The following is a 20,626-nucleotide window of genomic DNA, read 5'->3' on the forward strand; positions in this document are numbered from 1 at the left end:
ACTATAACGAAACAATTCCAATACTTTGGCTTAGTTTCTTACTTTCATAAGTTACTTAACACCCCGTCAGTGATACTTGCTGAAAAGTTATGAACATGGATGAAAATGAGGGTAAGAAAGCACTCCTGCTTTCGGGTTCTCCAGTTCAGGACTGGGGCACAGAGGTGCTGGGATTTCAAAGGAAACCTGGCTGCCTTTGGCAAGCCTACCCAGCAGGAAGGGGACTCCAGTTTCCCAGGATGTCCAGCTTACACCTAAGGAATAAACACCAGCATAGCCTGGATTTGTTAGTGTGAATTCATTAGCCCAACTCAAAGACAAAGGGGAAGTGAAAAAGAGAGAGATAATATATCAATCACAATCACAGTAAGTTCTTACAGTCTGATTGCACAAAGAATCCCTGCAGTACCAAGGTGGGGACCTGTAAGTGAAAAGGAAGTGACACATAGATAGCACAGAACCAGATCTGATGCTGGAATTCCCATCCTCTTAGGATATGGGATTGCTAGCACCTGGAAACATCTGCTGCAGAGACAGACATGTCCCTTTGCTGAGTATTAACATTTGTTACACAACCAGTGCCCCAGTGTTTTACCAAGGGATCTATTATAGGCCATCATGGATTAAAAAAACCAGTTTCGTTCACAAAGAACCTTTCTTTAGGGTAAGGATGTAGATCCTGGTTTGTATTTGCCAATTTTATTTATTACAAAACTACAAAATGGTTTGGGTCAGGAGGGACCTTAAAGATCATAAGGAATCTTTAAGGAAGATTGGGTTGGAAGGGACCTTAATTATCATAAGAAAATATTCGCTCATAATTTGTAACCATTAAGAAATGCAAATACAACCTCTGAACTTAACACTTCCATCACCACAATACATAATACATTCATTTTAGTATCATATAATTAATAAGGTTCTGAATAAATTTTGAATTAAGAGTGATTAACTACTTTTAATAAAGTATATTGAAACTTACAACTGCCAAACCTTAAAAAGATTTTTAAAAAACCAGCTGAATGCACAAAAAAGACCTCCTATGTTTTGCAATGGAAAAGAACTGGTTTATTGAATCAAGAATTGTCTGTAATCAGTGAACTAAACACTTTTTGTTGCTCTGTTTGGCAGGGTTTTAGCACCAGTACATCACAGCTTGTTTTTATTGCTACAGTCAAAGAGTAAAAGCAGCATCCCTACCTTTGCAAGTTCCCTCTCCTCCATCCCGTTTCCTCAACTGTGAGTGAACTGGGCTTTTTGGATTAAACTGAATGAACAGAATAAATCAAGTGAAGAAAACACTCACTCTGCTCCTGGAGAGAAGGTTCATGTCTAAAACCCAGTCCCATCACTAGCAAACACCAAGTTTGGGTGACGAGCCAGAGGCTTGCACCAATGCAGCAGTCTGACTTTCTCGAAAACTTGGCAGCAACACAGACTACTCAAATGTTATTTCTGCTCGGATTACGCTGTTTGAATACACCAAGGGTAGGTAAAGTCTTGACCAAAGTAGTTAATAATATTATTTAATTCTAAATTAGTGTCTTAATAATAATAATAAAAAAACCCAACAAACAAAGCAAACCAAAATGAGATCTCATTGAAAGGAAAGAAATCTCATCTTTTAAATGCCTCTTGAAAAACAACTGCTTTTTATCCCACTCTGGTGTTATCAGGCACATCATTCCTGGCTCGCTTGCAGCATGCCAAAGAAATAAATTTCCAATGTATGACTCGGGCATCTCACCTTCGCGCTCCTCTGGGCAGGGCTGCCCTCTCCTGGGCATCGGCTCTGCACCTCACACCCACGCTCTCTACTGCAAAATCTCCCCAAACTGTGCTTCAGGGAGGAAAAACTGCAAATGGTTTGCAGCTGGTTCAGGAAAGTATATTAAGCAGTAAAAGGCACTTCACTCTATCAGTGTTTTTGAGAGAAAGGTGTACCAGGGTGCCACAAAATATTTGGAAAGCTGCTTGTTTCAGTTTGGAAAATACTGGAAGCCTGACAGAACTCCGCAGATGGAGATACGCGGCGGACGCAGGGTGCAACTCTACCTACAGCTAATGTAGCTATGCTAGTTCAGTCTAGTTAGAGTGGATAAAAGCAGCAGCAGAAACTGAGCAGCAGCAATTTTAACATGCTCAGCCAGCCAGGATCTTTAGTGAGTTTATGTATTTTTATTTGGTCTAAAATGATGTACAGGTTTTTTTTCCTTCAAGAACCCAAATTCCTTCACCGTTGCTCTAAGAAAACCAGAACTGACCCACCCAGAAAAATGGAAACAAGCCTTTCTTCAAGGAGCTACTGAAACACACAGAAGTGATTGTCTGCAGCAAGCCCCCCTTTTCCCCTTCACTCTTTTTTTCCCCCCTAAACTTTGGAGGGGGAGTTGTATGAACCACTGGAATGAACTGAGAGCAAATCTGTGTTGGGAACTGGTTACAAATATTCAACCTAACTCAAACCACAGAGAGGTCCAGTGAGGGTTTAGGTCAGGCTGTGATGTTCTCTCGTCGTTTTGAATTTAAACTGAAAACTTTCCTAGTTGGTATTTAGTTTTCACTTAAAAGGTTTAACAGAAAAAAGGTGCACAACATTAATTTTATAGAGAAATACTGCTATTGAGGACACATTTCCAAACATCTTCCAAACCCCCTGGACCATATAAGACACCCTGATTCCTTCAGGAATCATTTCTCCCCCTCAGTAATAATCTTAGAAGGCCAACTAATCCCCATCTGGGAAGAGCCTCAAAGCACAAAGAGCACCTTCCTCCCTCCCGTTATCTCAAGGGCCACCACCTCCCACAATACCCTTCCCAGGTCAGTTTCAACTTCAGCAAAGAACTGTCTGGAATTTATAGGTCAAACACGTAAAGTCTTACCTAGAAACAAAGTTTAAGGGTTTTGTTAGAGTGCTGTATTAGGGCCTAAAATCAAAAAGGACTATGAAAACTGCATTTTTTTCAATATGCTAGCTGTATGGAAAATCTGGAAAAAAAAGCCAATCAGTAATGCTTTTTGATTATTGAAAATCTAGATTTATTTGTCCTAGATAGTGAAATACTCCATTTAAGTATTGTTTACTAGATAAGTAGTCTTGAAAATATATCTGTGAAGGCACTTAAAAGTCATTAGAAAAAAGCACAAACGATGAAAGTAATCAGTATCAAAAAAGTGAGTTTTAGACTGGAAAATATACACAAACATATGAATTATTTTGCAGCTGTGATTTATGTTTTCTGACAGTAACATTTTTATGTGGTGGTGCTGGAGAGCAAGCGTGCTCTCACCAGCCCATACCGTGGGCGAGCCGCTCAGTGCCAGCTCCCCAGAGCTGCACCGTCATCATCTTTGACTTGTTAGGGATTGATGTTGGTACCAATGAAAGAAGTTACCCTCTTGTACTCAAAGAACACTACATAAGCAAATAAACCATTTTACGGCACCCAACGAAATGCTTTGGAACCATTGAAAGGTGATATATCAAAAAACCCTGGTATGACGGTGTGCTCCTACTGCATAGCAGCACTATTCCTTAGCGCAGCAACATATCTGGCTTAGCTGAAGAGTGAGCTCAGGAGCTGAAAAGTCAACTCAGTAAAGAAAGATGCACTGTTAGTCTTGTAGTCAACCCACAAGAAAGGTCTGGTGGAAGAGGCAGTTGTTGGCAGGTATTCTGGTAGTCAATGTTTACTGCTAAACTTCCACAGAATAAAGCTACATTTGCAAACAAATGCCACATGTACTATCAACATGAGTTTCTACTACAGTGCAATTAAAAATCATGACTTTTCCTTTCACAGTCAGGAAATCACTACCAGATCAGCAGCAAAACCACAGATTTTTTTTAAAGCTAGCATGTATGTAGGGCAACCAAACAGAGCTAGAGCCTTTCTTCGTAATAACTAACACATTTCATGACATCCCTTCAGATGACAGAGGGGAGAAGAGCCCAGCAGCGTACCGCCTTCTGTACATCCTGCGTGTAAAATATCCCTTTGTGGACTCCTACTTCATAGTTAGACGCCTTCTATTCTCCCTGCTCTTCTGCCAAAGGCACTTAATGCTCTAATAATACGTACATCGTGGTAGGCTGTAGAAGTTGTTTCAACAGGTGACTGAGATGCCATTTGCATAATGCAGATACAGATTCTGACATCCCTTTTGGAATATCCATTTCTTTGAAAACATCATGAAAAGAGCGTAAAAGGAGGGAGAAAAACTTCAGTTAGAGGATGCTGATGACAAAAGAATGAAGGGGTACAAAGTAGCCAGCAATAAAATTCATCCTGAAAATCAGAATAAAGCTTCTACACATAAGAGGACTGAGGCTGGGACTTATGTCCCAGCATGAGTGGGAAGGGCAAACATTAACATTGCTTTAAGGCAGGGGTCCTCAAACTTTTTAACCAGGGGGCCGGCGCGCGGATGAAGTGGCAGGCAGCCATCTGCGGCTGCTTGGTTTCCCCCCCAACCCCTGGCGGGGAGGGGGGTCGGGGGGTCTGTAAATACCAGAGGCCGGATTGAGGACCCTGGGGGGCTGTATCCGGCCCGTGGGCTGTAGTTCGAGGACCCCTGCTTTAAGGTGTCACTCCACAGGCTAGATTAGGATTTTCAGCCTAGATAGGATTAGAATGTATGGACAGCTTAGAACAAACACTGTGCCCCTTCCAGATGTAGGTCCCTATGAAATCTTTCCTGATTTGCATCAAAGTCTGACAGGAGACGATCTCCATTTCACATGGCATTGGCTTCATACAATCCGGTTCATCTGCTACATTCCATTTTTGCAGCACAGAGACCAGTGTAAACACAGGAAGAAACGGGAAGCAGAGAGAAGGCAGAGACAGAACAGCAAGGGTGTAAACTTAACGCAGGCACTCACTACTCTTACCGGTTCTCCGCAGCTCAGGTGCAACACCCCTGGCACCCCCACTTCAACCCGGCACCGACCTGATGCACAGGGAGAAGGGCGCAGGAAGCATGTCAAAGACGGCTCTCCTAGTTCGTATCACCTCAAGCTCTGCGCCCGCGGCTGTGGATCACAGTCACATTCGCAGATTTTAGTTATACATGTGAAAATGCAAAGCACTTGCAAGTTTTTGCAAATCATCAAATTTTTGATCAAAGCACCATACGGTAACGTGCAGCTGCAGCACCCTTCTTCAAAACTGAAACACTCCGTTTTCACAGAACACATTGAAAGAAGATTCACTGTCGTGTTTTTGTGTTAAGGTACATGAACATCAGTCACAAGCAGCCATCAGTAAGCCTGGAACCAAATAACTACGAATGAACACTCTTCAGAAATCCAAGAGGAGGTTGAGAGCAAAGGAGACCATAGATGTAGGTGTCTGTATACATGCACATGTATTTAGGCACTAGAAAGTAATTAGTATGCTGGTGTTTTTAAACTTCATTAAAAGCCAAAAGATGTCTCTCAGCAGTGAAAAGATTTAGCCACCCCCTGGGATGTACCATTAAAAAATGGTGACATCCCTTTGCATAAAAATAATGTCAGAATGCTCACCCAACTGAAGGATACGTTCGCCTGAGCAGTCAGACGTAGCTAATGAAGAGATTAGTTCACCCCAGGTATAACTGCAAGAACTGTAATAAGATAAAAAAAGGCCAAACATGTTTCAAGGGCAATGCAAATTTTTTCAGAGCTTTACAAACAACTTTTTCCACCACCCAGGGCTTCTCACACAAAAAAAGACATTATCTGCTGGGTTTTCTCTTCCTTTCCCTTGCCTCCTTTTCCCTCTCCCTTGCCTCCCTGCCGCCCAACCAACTGCAAAATACAGCAGTTACAGCCCTTACAGGTAAAAGGTACAAAATATGACAAATAAAATGAGAAAGCAGCAAGTAAGAGGAGGGAACGTGGTCAGGATAACAGACTGCCAAACACTGACGCACTAACCACTGGGGATAACGGAGCAAGGAGTCCTTGCCAGCTTGTCAGAAAACATTTCACAGAAGAATCGCTGCAAGCTTAGGAACGGGTTAGCGCTGACCCAGGAGTGAAATCCTGACAGAGACACAATGCAAAGCACAAGTCAGAGGTCTCTGCGGCGATGCTGCCTCTGCAGCGTTGTGCTCCAGAGCACAGATGGCTCTGGTCGCTCAAGTCTGGCTCCAGGTTTTTCCTTACAGGCATCTTCTGCCTCAGGTAGAAATGCACAGCCATAACTCCTGATCTCTTCTGCTGTTCTTGCCTCCTGTGCACATCATCACCGGTTTGGAAATGCAACGGCAAGGGACATGCCAAACCAGCTAAAGCTCTGCCTGATAATGAAATCCTGATGTGACTTTGCTCAGCCATAGCAAAAACCAACACTGAAATACTGCGCCACTGCCCTAAGAAAGGAAAGGCAACTTCTTTCCCAGGTTTCCCACTAGTTTCTGACCAGTGCAATCATTACGTGTCATAAGTTGCACCTTCAGTTAAGCATTGAATTTTTCTGTTTCAGCAGTTAATTCTACCGGGATAAAGGATAGGACTGACTTTCTGAGTAGCGGCTGTGCTGAACATACACCACTGCTGGCTTGGTTCTAAGCAGCAGAAATGGCTAAGCGTCTAACGCTACCGAGGCACCCAAGAAATTGGTTCTCCCCACTCTCGATGATAAAAATCACGCACAGGTAAAAACTACTTCTGAGAAGCAGCAGCAGGACAGCAGAGTTGACCAAACAGTTATTTAGAATATTGCCCCAGAAGCAAGTTCTTAAATCCAGGCATCTTTATTTCCCCTCCTCCCTCTGGCTCTGTTTTTTTTGTTTTTGTTTTTTTAATTCAGATTCCCTATTCCTCCTGCCATTTTGGTTTCCAACTCAACAATATGTGAGTACACACTGCCTCACTGCCCCAGTGATGTTCCCAGTTTGTGTTTGTGAGCCTGGGCAACAAAAAAAAAAAGTGTGCACACTTATGTTCCCAGTCCTTGCCCAGTGGCTCCCGAGATGGGCAGCCGCCCCTCCGCACACCGCATCCCCTCCCAAGGCGAGGTCCTGCAGGCTTCGGTCTCCTGCCTGAGAGCTCTCTGTGAAGTGATGCCAGGTGAAGAACGAGACTATATAAGCAGATGAAAGATGCTCGGCTCTATCTTGTTTCCACTGAACCGACAGGCTTCTGTCTCCACTTTCAAACAAAACAGGGCAAGGCTCTGACACACACACACACTGCCACATGCTGGTTCATCCTGGTTCCTCCTCACTCACCAGCACGGTTTTTGTCCAAGTCAGCTATCACCCTACTGAGCGACACCCCAGCGCCAGTCGGGACACCCCTCCTAACCAGGCCATTTTGATGCAACCGTGCTTTTCTACGAAAGGCTGGTGACGCGCTGTGTGGATGTTAACTGAGCAGCGGCACTGAGCCTCCGAGCGACAGAGCTGCTTCCAGCTCATCTTCTGTAGCTGCACAGGCTCAGCCCTCCCCAGCTGAAATCACCCTGTGCAAGGCTGGTTTGCCCAGTTTGAGCCCAGGTAGCACAGGGTAACTGTGGCAGTAAGATACACTGGTAAGCTTTCTGGCAGTATTTGCAACTCAAGCTCAGTGCTGTGAGCAGGTATTTGCACACAGGGGCTGGGTTACAGTTGTTTAAATCCCCGGGTCACAAAAAAAAAACCCGCCACAAAAACCCAAGTGTACATCAAACACAGCATTCCACACTGAAAAACACAATTATTATTTTTTTGAAAAAAACTACAGTTCACACTTGCAGAGCACAGGATCTGTCAATACAGCAGCATAATAAACCAACCAATACAATTCTGTCCCAAGGGAAATGGCAACAAGGAGGAAAATCAAGAGTACCTCTCCTTCAGGTACTTCTGTGATACCTGAAGTCCTCTGGTAACTAGCAACTGAGGAGGCGGCTGGGGATCTCATCCTGCTTCTCAGCAATGTGTCCCAAATTTTCCTGCTCCTTCAGCTTTACATAAACCAAAAATGAACTCTGTGCACACAACACGCGGTAACTGCATATGGAAGTGGGAGGAAGAGCATTTAACTGCTATGACGGCTCTATGGAGAGACATTTGCTTTTTCTTATTGCTTGAAGTCACAGGAGGCAGCTCGGGTAAATCACCCTTCAACCCACTTCGCTGCATGTGACCAAAGAGTCTGTCTATCCTATCCTTCTAAAGGAAAAAAAATCAGTTCAAATTGTTTCCTCACCTGATGCTTTTAATCTGGAATTTACCGAAGAGTGTTTTGGGTTTTTATGGACTTGAGACATAGCAGCACAGATAGCAAGTGCCAGAGAAATACAGAAAACACCAAAGTACGGCAGATCCTTCAGCAAAGAGAAGCAGCTACACACACAGAGTATGAGCCTTCTCTCACACCTGTTCTCTCCAGAATATTTGGATGAGTGAAAAGTCTTAATAGCAGATAACTTGGACTTAAATGAGCTTAGACAAATCTTACCTTTATATACCTTTTTAGCTGAAAACTCTTAGTGTGCTGGGGTTAGGGTTAACCCTCATTAATAGGGAGGTAGGGAAAAAATAAAATCCATGGAAACTAACTCACAGCGTATGTCTCTGCCTTTACATGATGCCGTCTTCAGGTTTTAAAAGCAATTTCGCTGTCTGGTTGGAAGTCAAAAGGATCCACGCAAAAATTTAATACTCAAAAGAGGAGAAAAACTGGCGCTGTGCTTTTTCAACTTGCCAAGTTAAAGGAATGTTATTGAAGACTCTCTTACATAAATGTTCCTTGACCTCTGAATGAACCAACAGGTCTTAAAAGTTGCATTAGCCAAAGCAAATTCCCATAGCAAATAAAACATTTAGCCGAGTGCATCAGATTTTTCTCTGTGCAGCACAAAGAAAACTCCAAGACCCAAACCGGCAAGTTAGCATCTCCTCTTTGAGTCTAAACAAGTCCAATAAACTTGGGGCGAACAGTTGCCGGCAGAACTGGAACATACCATACTGGCCCCTCCTGAGTTCTCTCACAGCTGGCTAACAATGTTCTGCTATTTTGCCTAGCAATGATACATAGATCCTTCTTCCTCTTGACAAAAATCTCACCGTATGTTGTAGCCTAATGGATTCTGAAGAAAGCTTGAAAAGGCAAGAAAAAGAAACTCTAGAACAGTGGCCAAAACACGAGCAGGCTCTGCTGCCTCCAGCCAAGCCTCACAGATGCAGAGGCATCAACAACAGGTATCACTGAAGACAGATGTGCTTGAGATAAGGAAGCATTGCATTTGTCCAAATACTACAAATTCACTTACCATGTGTACAACCCCAAAACCACATGTAAACGCTACGAACGCCACAAGCTTGAGGATGAACTTAAAGAACAAGTCCTGCATAACATGTAGCTAAAGCTGACAGTACCTGCGGGAGCAGTTTGAAATAGGTAAGGAATGCAGTCCAGATTACTGCTAAACAACCGATCACTCCTCAGGCGAGTCAGAGAGCATTAAAAAAAGCCATGCTACAACCCCAACCTGGATACGAGCGTGCACAGATGCTGCAAATATGCTCCATGTTTCTAAGGCTTACCTATTGCCAGTGTTCTTCTGTTCATGCAAAGCAATAATATTACACAACAAAGTGAGACATGCAGGTACACAAAGAGCTCAGGAACAGGTAGGAGTCCAGCACAAAACCATCCCTTCTGCTCTGTAGCTTCCTGACCTACTCGCCAGGTTCATTTCAACTCATTCACTATAGCATGTCCAAGAGCCTCATGCAGTACATGAATTATCCTGTACACTGAGGCAGAACTGCCAGGAATAAACCAGTCTGTAGTCATTTAACACTGCGTCATAACGTATCCGTACACAGGGGTGAAGAAAACTGCAGAGACAACTTCAATTCTGTAATTTAAATACCCAGCTCTGCAAACCAAGGATCTTTTAACAGTTTTTGGCAAATATACATGTATCCCTAGGTCACATTTCCTCTTCAGGTCTCAAATAAGATTGTATGACTATATAGTCTATTAAGGAAAAAAAAAAATCAAAATATTTGCAGGTATTGTATTTATTGTGATTTGAAGACCACCTCTTCCTTCCCTTTAAATAGTACAGTGGTAGCAAAACAAGGATAGGTTATTCTGAGAAGGGCATTTTTATGTGAACAGAATGGTCGAGGTTTCTTTTATGACATGCCAGAGTGACAGTCTCAGACACAGCAGTTTCACCATTTAACCTCCACGTTATTATTTTATCAGCAAACCTGCCACCAGCCAGAATGGAGATGAAGTGGCAATATTACAATACTAAACTTATGCCAAAGGATCTTGAACGAGTCTGGGAAAAGGAGAAAGCTATATGAATCTAAGGAAGTTTTATACCAATTTAATGTTGTCTCCAATGAACACATACTTCCGTTCAAAAAAAAAGAATGAACCAAACACCACCAAAACAACCAGTACCTGGATCAGTCGTAAACATGCAAAAACTGAGTGATGGCCAAGCCTCACGTTAATGTCTACATGGATTTTTAAGACGGGAACAGCTTCTAACCACTGTTAGAAGAGCATCATATTTAGATCTAGAGGATGATGTTTTGTCTAGAGGAAGAGGTGTGTGAACTGAATAGGTGATGGGGAAGAGACTGCATGTCCTGCTACTGGCCACCCCAGGCCTGTATTCATAAACACATTGCTCTATTGATACCACAGTTCAAAAACAATTAAATACAGGCACATTGTGTTTGCAGGTGTATGTGGTCTCAGGGACACCTCACTTGCTACTTTCGGTATAAGATGATTTTATAGGCCAGGGAAATAATTTACAGGAGCAGGTGAGTGGTGCTTCAGTTCAGGCTTAAGTAGTTTATGTAGAATTGCTTTATGTCTCATTTGTGCACAGCTTAAATTGAAATTACTGTGGCAATATTCTTCCATTTCTATTGTGGGATCTCACTTCGGTGTAATTGCTTTTTTATTGCGATTTATGGAAGAACCTTAACCTTCAGTCATGAAAAATAGCTAGCTTTCTGCTTGGATCTCACGTGTTCCTAGAGCAGACAAGCGTGGATGGCCATAGCCCTACAATTAGTTACAAATGCTAGCTGATTAGCATGCATACTTCGCTTCAGTTCAAACATGCACTTTTTAATTCACAAAGTACCATAACCAGGATTAAACCTGGGGTATACATTAGCTGAAACTGTACTTGAGATGTGACAGAGAAGGGAAGCATCACATCAGCCGTGATTGGAGTGATGCAACTTCAAGTGTTTGCTTTGGTCCAGCGAACAAGTCTTACTGGCATTAAACCCAGTTTCTGTCACTTATGTTACCTCTGTGGCAAGATTAAGCTACATACGTTAATATGTTATAAATTCATAATTTAGCAATCATACAGATGCACCAATCCAGGGCAATACCTACATGTCTCAAGAGGCGAATTCATGTCACATCTAACATTAATGAAGCTCCCCGATGAAATTCCTTAGGGAAAAACTGTCTTCTACACTTAAGAAAACAGCTCTTTGGAGTCAGGTTCTGTTTCTAGGGTTCAGTGGACTCCTGTGACACACAACAGGAGAACTTGCCTTATGGCTGTCCTCATGGTGTGAAGGAGCACAAAAAGCACAAATGAAACTTGCATTTCAAAATTCCTTACCCACTTCTTGTTCATACTTGTCCTACACAAAGCTTTTATGGCATCAGATTCCGGCCTTTAACATAGGCTTTTTAATAGTAAATGCAAAAGCCAATTTATTGGTGTTTTCCTGTTATTCACGTGAACAGTTACCTTACTGGTGTAAGTAATATATAAGAATGGTGCAAGAAAGGGTTAAGCGGTGCTGTTACATAGATGCAAATAACTGGAGCATTGAAATGACCGAATATATGCAGCCAACTTGAAGACTTATATTGGAAAACAATAACAGGGATTAATTACACACACAGCTCCCGCACATGCAGCTCCTATTTGGAAGTCATGAACATATTTACTCTGCCTGTTGCAGGAACATGAACTGCATGTCAAATATTATTCAGGAAATATTCCAGAGGAAATGCTGACTATACATACACAACTACTGTGTCATGGCGCATATGTTTCTTGCCAACACAATGTATATCATCACATCATGCTGTGACTCGGAAGTTAGGAATCTTGAACTGTCTTCCTTTCTTAGGACTGTATCTAAGAGCAGAGCAAAGCAGGATGGGATGAAAGCAAAACTCTTGATCTGCTAACTATTTTCAAGCAAACAGTTTTATTTACTTTTTATTTATATTAATATAAATAATACTTATATCATATTTATATAGCTGCATTGGGGTTACACTCTACAAGTATTCACACCTGGAAAATAGAGTATTTTAAGCTATTAAGCTGTATTAGAATCCCACTGTGAAAAAAGAAATTGTAATTTTAACACAGATCAGCTGGTCAGAGTAAAGTGTAGGTGGAGACCAACCCTGGTTAGGAAACTTTACAACCACAGTAGGCCAAAGAAAGTGCAAGAAAGCAAGCAGAAAAGCAAAAACTTAGCGACTGTTGAACTCAGGGCAGTGACCACTGAAGGTCACGCAGCAGCAGACCAGAAGCACAGCCAAGGTCCCCCAACTCCAGGTCTACGCAGCAAGATTTTTCCCACCTCCCCCCTCTCATTCAATACACACATTACAGCATGTGCATAAATTCATATTTAATGCACCCTACTGACTCAGCCAGTGTTACACACCAACATTTTCCCACTTTTCTTTGCCATCACTTGAGGGACTACTGCAGATCCTTGCTTGAAACTTCTGTTTAAAAATACCACACACAGATACAAATACAAAATTTTGCAATCTTTCAGCCACACATTTAATTCTAACAAACCTACAGTTCATCCAGACATGAAATCCACAAAAAGCTAACACAGAGTCCATAAAACGGTGCTGCTTTTATGTGGGATGTGGGATGTGAAGGCAAAGAGATCCCTACACTCAATATGAAACACTGGTTTAGGCCCCAAAGGGAGGAGTAAAAAAATAACCGTGCTTCCCAGCCAGACAGGGAAACCTAATACTTCTCTTTCTAAACAATACAAGGGCACATCCAATGTCACAGTCACCTGTGTAATACAGGTTCTGAAACAAATTCCAGTCATAGCCACTTCACATTTAACTTTTATTTTGGTAACCAGGGTTTTTCTTTTTTTTTTTTCTTCTCTCCTGCCTACTATAAGAAGATGCGTTTAAAAAAATAATTATTCATATATATAAATCAGAAAGTGATCCTAACAAAGTCTACCAGGGAAACAATACAACTTTGTTTTCATGTATATATATATATATATATATATATCACAAGAAGATTGTTACATAGGTATACAGCACAACGTTGTTTGAATGTAGTATTCAGTGGGGTTTTTTTCCATTTAATCTCTAGCAAAGAGAGGCCTAGGTTGCAATTGTACAGTAGGGAATTACATTCCTCAGTACACGTTAACACCTTTCACCAACACCAAGGGCTTACTAGCAATGCTGCACCACCCCTTTGACTATGGTTTTCCAGAACTATTTGCCCACAATCTCCACCTTTTCATATGAAACGATCAGGTTGTTCTCTGCTTTAATTCCAAACACATTTCCCTTTTCTTCTAAACCAAAATCGCTTCTAAGGATTCCAGTCCTCTGAGAGAGGCACAATGTTCTATTGTAGCCAAAGACTTGACAAAGATGGGGTGTAATTTTGGCTTAATGTAAACAGGGCCAGTGGAAAACTTTACTTGGAAGCGGTTGTTTTTTTTTTTCTTAAGAACACAGAAGTACTACTAGGCTCTAATTACCTAGATTCCTCTACAAGTCCAACCAATCCCAAGCTGTAGAAGTCCAGGACTATCTGCACACCTCTCGTTTTACATCAGTCTATAGAAACACCCTCATGCAAATGAAGTACATACATGGTTCATGAAGCATAGCCACCACATTCAGGAAACATTATGCAAAAATGTACACATAATTGTTGCTAGAGGGCTTTCTTTTCCCCAGTGATAACGTAAGCTTACTTGATGTTATGTGATTAATTTCTAAAGGCATTTCAATATCTGCATTGAAATGCAGTATAGAATAGCTTGTGTGTGTGCCATTACCTAGAATTAATTTATAACTTTGTCTCTGTGCAGAAGAATTATGTAAATTATGATTTGTGTTGCAGCATCTGCCTTGGAGCACTAGCAGTGGTCAAAGGTATTTTGTAGTATGCAAAGTACATAGACATGCTAAAAGACTATGTCCGCCACAACAACCTTACCAGTTGGTATAAAAATCTGAGAATTAAAATGATCAATAAGAAATGAGGAAAAGGTACAAGGGTAACCTTTGCTTTCTGAGCTTCAATTCCACTGCCTTTCACCCTCAGTGGCCATGCTCTCAGTGCTTGCCCCAGCTTCGAGGGGGCAGGGGAAGAGCGTTACATCGACCAGCTGCCGCCTTTGCCGCTGCCTGGAGCGTGGCTCCAAATACTGGAAACCACCCCGAGTTCTACACAAGGACTTTACCTCTGGAGCAGGATTTCAAGAGTCGCTGTGCCTGGTGCTATTGAACTCCTATATGCCCCACCTGCTGGCTGCTGTCAAGGAAAAGAGCCACAGGGTATCCTTCTTGTACAGACATCACAGAAACACGGATTATCAAAGCATAGCGCATGCTCAGTGTCCTTGTCACAAAGGCAGAGCTCAGCACTCCGACAAGACAGCCACTGGGCAGAGGCATTTGGTGTGAGTAGTTAGTAAGTCCAAGATCTCCCTCACAACTCCAGGGAATTGCTTTTAAAAGATGTACTGCTCTTTTAGCTAGACTAGCTCATCGTTCCCTGCGGCTCTGCCCAGGCAAGACTGCTGCCTTGGTTCCATCAGAAGCCTCACTCAAAGGAGACGCAGAGCAAACAGCACTCTTACCTGCACTGAGGGGGCTGGTGACTTTAGCCACGGTGGTGAGCAGGCAGAGAAGGTACCCCAGACGCAGATATTCCCTCCTAGAGCTCTTCTGTAGCACTCGGGGATGGGGACCCCGAACTGACGGCAGGGGTGGGTCACTTGCCAAGACTCTCCCGTATGACAGCTCTGAACACGAGACATGGATGTCAGAGTGGGAGCCAGTACGTGGAGCCTCATAGAAACTACCCGTCTACTGCGGTATATGAGGTGTCTCTACATACAGCTGTGTTTCTTTAATTAATATCTATTTATTAACAGTATCTTGTTATGGCTTTGAACTAACCAAAAATACACCTGACTTCACACCACCTTGGAAAAAGGACCCCATACAGGCAACAAACAGGACAGCTACGCACAAATGACTAGAGGCAGCAGTGCAGGTGTGTGGCTGGTGGTTACTGTGAATAATGCCGCAGTTCCACCACCCAGTGTTAAAGCTCATGTCTTCTGCGAGCCATCTGCTGAATTTAGTCATAATCAGCCTTCAGTGGCTGTGCAAATACCAGCATACCAATAAAAAAGAGCCCTGGGATGACTATAAAGAAAAAAACCAAAAAATATCCGCAAAACTACCATTATTTCCCATCACATGTGGAAAAACAAACACCCAAAACCACAAACAAAAAAAATCCCAAAACCGTTTAAATTATTCTGGGTGTGTTACCACATCCAAGATGATCTTTTGATATTTGCATTTGAGTTTGGCAGAGTCTCTCCTGTTCGGACTGAATAAATAAAAGTTGTTTCCATGTATACATACACATATACATGTTTATGTAGGCAGAAATACTAACATATATGTAGTTTCACATTAGCAGTCTTACTTCTGTAAAATCAATATATTTTCCTGCTTATACTGCTTAGAGGTTAGCTTATCCTGGGGTTTACAAAGACACTCAGCATCTTAACATCAAATTTCAGCAATAAAAGATAACACAAGCTGCAAGCTTGGCATACCAATCAAGCTTAAGCAGAAAAACTGCTGCAGGTCGGCAGCTTCTGTACCCAGCACGACAGTATCTCCAGATAGGTTTGGGACAGAACGTCCATCTGACCCCAACATGAACGTTGCCTGCAATCCAAAGGTCTACAGAGAGCATCTGAAGAAAGAGGTTCCCAAAACAAAGTAAAAAGCCTTCCTAAAATAAGCCATGGGGTTTTAATCTGTGATAAACTTCAGACAAAGCTAATATATAGCTGACCTCTTAAAGGACTTCTTTTGCAACTGGAAGGATATTCTAAACTTAGAGAGAGCTATGATGACGAGCGGTTTATTTGCTCAACTTCCTTCCATAAAACAGAAATATTTAGACAGAAACAGTAAGAAAAGATTCTACCAAGAATGCTGCAATGCTTAGCCATAAACCTTTATGGAGAAAAATAACTGCTTGTTGGTAAATCATTTCAATATTTTTGGCAGACGTTATACAGATACAACATGAGATGTGTTTCTTTTCTGTGTGCTACTCCAAATCATAGCATATTCAGAAGCATGAAAAAAGAAACAATCTTTGTATCATTCAGGACCATCAGATGCTGTCTTCATCTTGTTTGCCAAATATTAGTTCAGTTTCTGCATGGAGGGCTTTTTAGTACCAATAAGTATTAAAAACAAAGACGTATTAGCAAGGGCAGTGCTTACCTCCAAAGAAAACAGTTTGCTATTAACAGTATGCTGGCTCCTAGCCACTATTAGCATTTCAAATATCAGTCTTCTGCCCTAGACACTGCTCTCCAGAAAATCCTCCTTTCCCTTTGCATTCAGCTGTGTCCAGCGGTTGGCATATTGCTCGTATTCACATTATTATCACCACCTGTACAGACCTAAAGCTTAAAGGACAAGAAGAAAGGGCTTAATAATTCCTTATAAGTTTCTTTGATAAAGCAAGTGAGACAACTACAAGCTCAGCATATGTTAGAAAAGCAGAACCCTACAGATGTGAGCCTAACGCCTCTTATGGTCACGGATCTGTTTAATAGTCTCAAGAAATACTATGGGTTTACTCATGCAGTGAGCATTACAAAGTATGGATTCCACAGTTACTCGTGATCCTTCAAAAGTTTCACACCTCAACACATCTTTGTTTGCAGGGTTTTTGTGGGGGGGAAGGGCTACCTGGCCAGTTCTCCAAGGTAACAACTGAAGCGCCACCCCGGCCCAGGTCTGCCGGGCAGCTGTTGTTGGGAAGGATCTCTGCTCTTTGCTCGTGCACCGCGTCGCTCACCCAGCCAACTCTTCGCCAGGTGACTCATTTTGGACCTTCATTTGGCAAAGTTCAAAGAGGCCTGGCTTTTTTAAAGGACAGGGGGAGAGAGTTACAAGGCACACAAACTCAGGGTTAAAATCTCTCACTGACCATGCAAAATACAAGTTTCTAGAAGGCTTTGGTCTGTCTTTCCAGTTCCCCACATTCCCATCCATCCCCAACAGTTTTGTGCTGTCTTAGGGGAACCTTCATCCTCTCTTTAGCTAGCTCCCATCAGAAAGGGGAACTTCAGTGACGCACAACCACAGACACTTCTCTTTCTTGAGAACTGCATCACTGCACCATATGTGTCTCCATTTCAGAAAACACAGTAAAGCAAATGGTACAGTAGGCTGCAGTTCCACTTCGCAAGCGAAATCTAGCAGCGATAAAAGCACAACATTTTTGGGTTTTGTTGGGTCTTTTGGTTTTGCTATCTGCATCTCAGCCGCTCACAAAATTATCAGGCAGCAAATAAATGGTAAGGAGGAGAAATCAAAGGGCAATTAAAAAAATAATTTAAATTTAATTAAATTTAAATTAAAAAAAATACCCAGACTGTTGGGGCAAGCGAGGCTTGGAGTAAACATTAATACATTTTGCTTTTTTTACCTGACTGAATTAATCATCTGTGCCACAAGAAAATGACAATCTCATCACAGTCACCAATAATCTAAAAATTCGTCCTGTCATACTGACGCTTGCTTATTTTTTGACCAGCTCATGAATAAAAAGAAAAACAGTATAAGGGCACAGAATGAAGAATGCTACAAAGTGCTCCAGAAATCCTGCTTTGAAAAATACCAGGTAAGTAATCCTAGATATCTCCAATAGCACAAAAGTTACAATTCACATGAATGATAAAGTGTTACAGTGACTCTGACCCGTTTTCAGAATGGAAGTAAGCAGGCTGCCCAGTGAAATTACTGAGCTTTAGATGGAGAAAGGTTTGGTTTTTTTTAATTTTTATTGATTTTTCTTTTTTTTTTTAGGTATTCATAACCAAAATAGTGACTGTTCACTGTGTGGAAAGAATAACAACTTTCACATAAAACTGAATTTTTTAATTAGTAAGCTCAATCCATAGTTAGGCCCCTATCTTATAGCTTGCTCCAACTCTGCTTGGTTTTTAGGCAGAATCCTCTTTTCCCAGGGTTTCCAGACTGTTTGAACATATTCAGATTCCACTGGAAAATAAAACTCACAGCGAACAATCACCGTGTTGTTTGTGACCCTCAATCACTTATTAATTACCTACTGTAACACCCTCTCTTCTGAGAATTCATATATAATTGTCCAATGATTTTGCCTCTACTTCTTCCATCTCATATAACTTCAAATTAACATGAAATTAACATCCTTATCCGTGCAGAACTGCTCAAGAGTAACATAATGTAGAAGTATATTATTAAGCTAGCAGAAATTAAAGCCAACGTTCTAGGTGAATTACCACATAGAGTATCGTGCGGTTGAGAGAAAACTTCATAAACCACAGGCCGTTCTCAGCACGTCACCAATATCAAAGCCTGAGGACCTGTCCTCATCACTCAGTGCCCATTCCAGCATCCCAGTGTCACAGCTTAGAAGACCAGCACATTTCACAGAGAACTACCACCCAAGGGAGTGGTAACTGATCCGACTTCAACCTGTCTGGAAAAAGGGGAAAAAAAGGAAGAAGAAAGAAAAAAGAAAAAGAACAGGATGAAATCCTTATCCCACTGAAGTCAGTCACAAAATTCCTGCTGGCATCAGCAGATTCAGGATTTCAGAGAGCCTCTGGAAGGATGAATTTAGTCAAGTGAAGCATAAAAATCAACAGCCTTGGCCAAGATCCTTTTGCAAAAACTTTGGAATTGGCTCTGGGCTCAATTACCACACGCCAGTTTAGCCAAGGAAAGGTGCTGCATTTGTATGCGTGGGGAAAAGTCTCACCTGATGCACCTTCACTTCACCATCTCCTTTCACTGCAAATGAAACCGAGCGAGACCACATTGCAGCTGCCACAGCCCGAGTTACCTATCAAAGGACATGCAGTAACTGATGGTGAGGGCACATGCGCATTTGGGCAACCTGTCTTAATTTTTCAGGTCAGAAAATGAGTGACCGATCAAGGCGAGGGTGTGGGTGGGGGAAGTGAGCCATGTTTTGAGAAAGGACCATAGGGCTTTCACAAGGACTGGAAAACGCTGTTTGACTATAGGTCCATAAAAGATCACAGTGATGCTCACCAAAACAACACAGAGGCAAGTCAGAAACCATTACAAACCCAGGGATGCTGACAGCTGCGACAATGCCAGCACACTAACACAGCAGCTCCTTTGCTCAAACCTGCACCACAAAAATCTGTGTTTTGCATTATTTAATACCATAAGAACATCATCTCGCCTCATAGGACTTTGAGAAGAAATATTATAAAAGCCCAAAGCACCAAACAAATTTCAATTGTCCAGAATATCAGAATTAGTTTTCCCTACCTTTAGGATTTTTAAAAGACTATGTTATGGTCAAGTCCTCACTTTTGCATTTCAGCAGCTCCCAGACTTTAGCCTGATTTTCCACAGAGATCTTCAATCCAAACTTTGAGTTGTCACAGGAGCATATAGCTTGTGACAACAAACAACATGATATATACTTACTCCCAAGCCAGACTGTTCTTATTTCAGTGCCATTGCTTAAGGGGGTTGGCTGCACTGGAAAAGTAAACACGCTGAAGCTCCAAGCTCTCGCAATCTGTCAACTGCATTCTGTTCCATCTTGACATCTTCACGTCAACATCACCATGCTGCAGAAAAGAGAAACAGAAGTACCTGCAGTGCTAGTTATTAATAAGCCGGCATGCTGCCTTGAAGCATTTTAAAGCATCGCTGCTCCTATTTTCTCCCGATTTCTACAATTAGTTCCTTCTAGATAATCTGCATCTGAAGGGGAAAAGGTCACCATATATTTTTTAAAAATTGCAGTCATTGCATAGTCCTTCTCTGGGGGCTTTTTGCCGAAATCATTATCCTAAGTATCTCCAAACAAAGCTTATCTCTCAGCCTTCCAGTAATAGCATATAAAAGTAGAAAAATGCAAGCATAGCAAAGCTTTTATTATCCAATTCATCTGAGGTTGTTTACTTTGTAAAATAAAAGGGAATTATTAGTTGCACTCTATGGAGCAAGCACTTATACAGGCAGTAACTAAACAAAAACATGAACTGCACAGCGATCACAGATGGAAATTGGTGCAGCTTTGCAAATGGCACCATTTCTGAACCAATGGACCTGGCTCCACTCCCTTATATCTTCCATCTGACAAAGCTGGATCTTCTCCATTTACAAAAGCAGGTAAGGACCCATTGACTCAGTTGTAATTCTGGGGAACAGAAATAGTTCCATACAGCTGAGTGTCAAAAGTATGTAGTATTTTAATTAGTGAAAAACATGAATCACATGGACACCTACAAAGAAGGTAAAAAGCCCAGT

The 20,626-nt window shown here is 41.9% G+C and overlaps 1 protein-coding gene across 4 annotated transcripts in view; it reads right to left on the reverse strand.

Annotated features, from left to right (window-relative positions):
• Positions 1 to 20,626, reverse strand: part of LOC308072643 (uncharacterized protein) — a 114,899-nt gene that overhangs the window by 83,162 nt on the left and 11,111 nt on the right. For 3 of the 4 annotated variants that reach the window (XR_013931724.1, XM_080409842.1, XM_080409843.1), the window contains exon 2: positions 1 to 19,941. This exon is cut by the window's left edge and continues 21,153 nt beyond it. The exons of the other annotated variant lie outside the window; for it this stretch is intronic. The gene's annotated coding sequence lies outside the window, so the exon portion shown is untranslated. The remainder of the gene's footprint in view (positions 19,942 to 20,626) is intronic. 4 annotated transcript variants of the gene reach the window in all.

Source organism: Falco punctatus (assembly GCF_963210335.1).
Source record: "Falco punctatus genome assembly, chromosome: 1".
NCBI classification, from domain to species: domain Eukaryota; kingdom Metazoa; phylum Chordata; class Aves; order Falconiformes; family Falconidae; genus Falco; species Falco punctatus.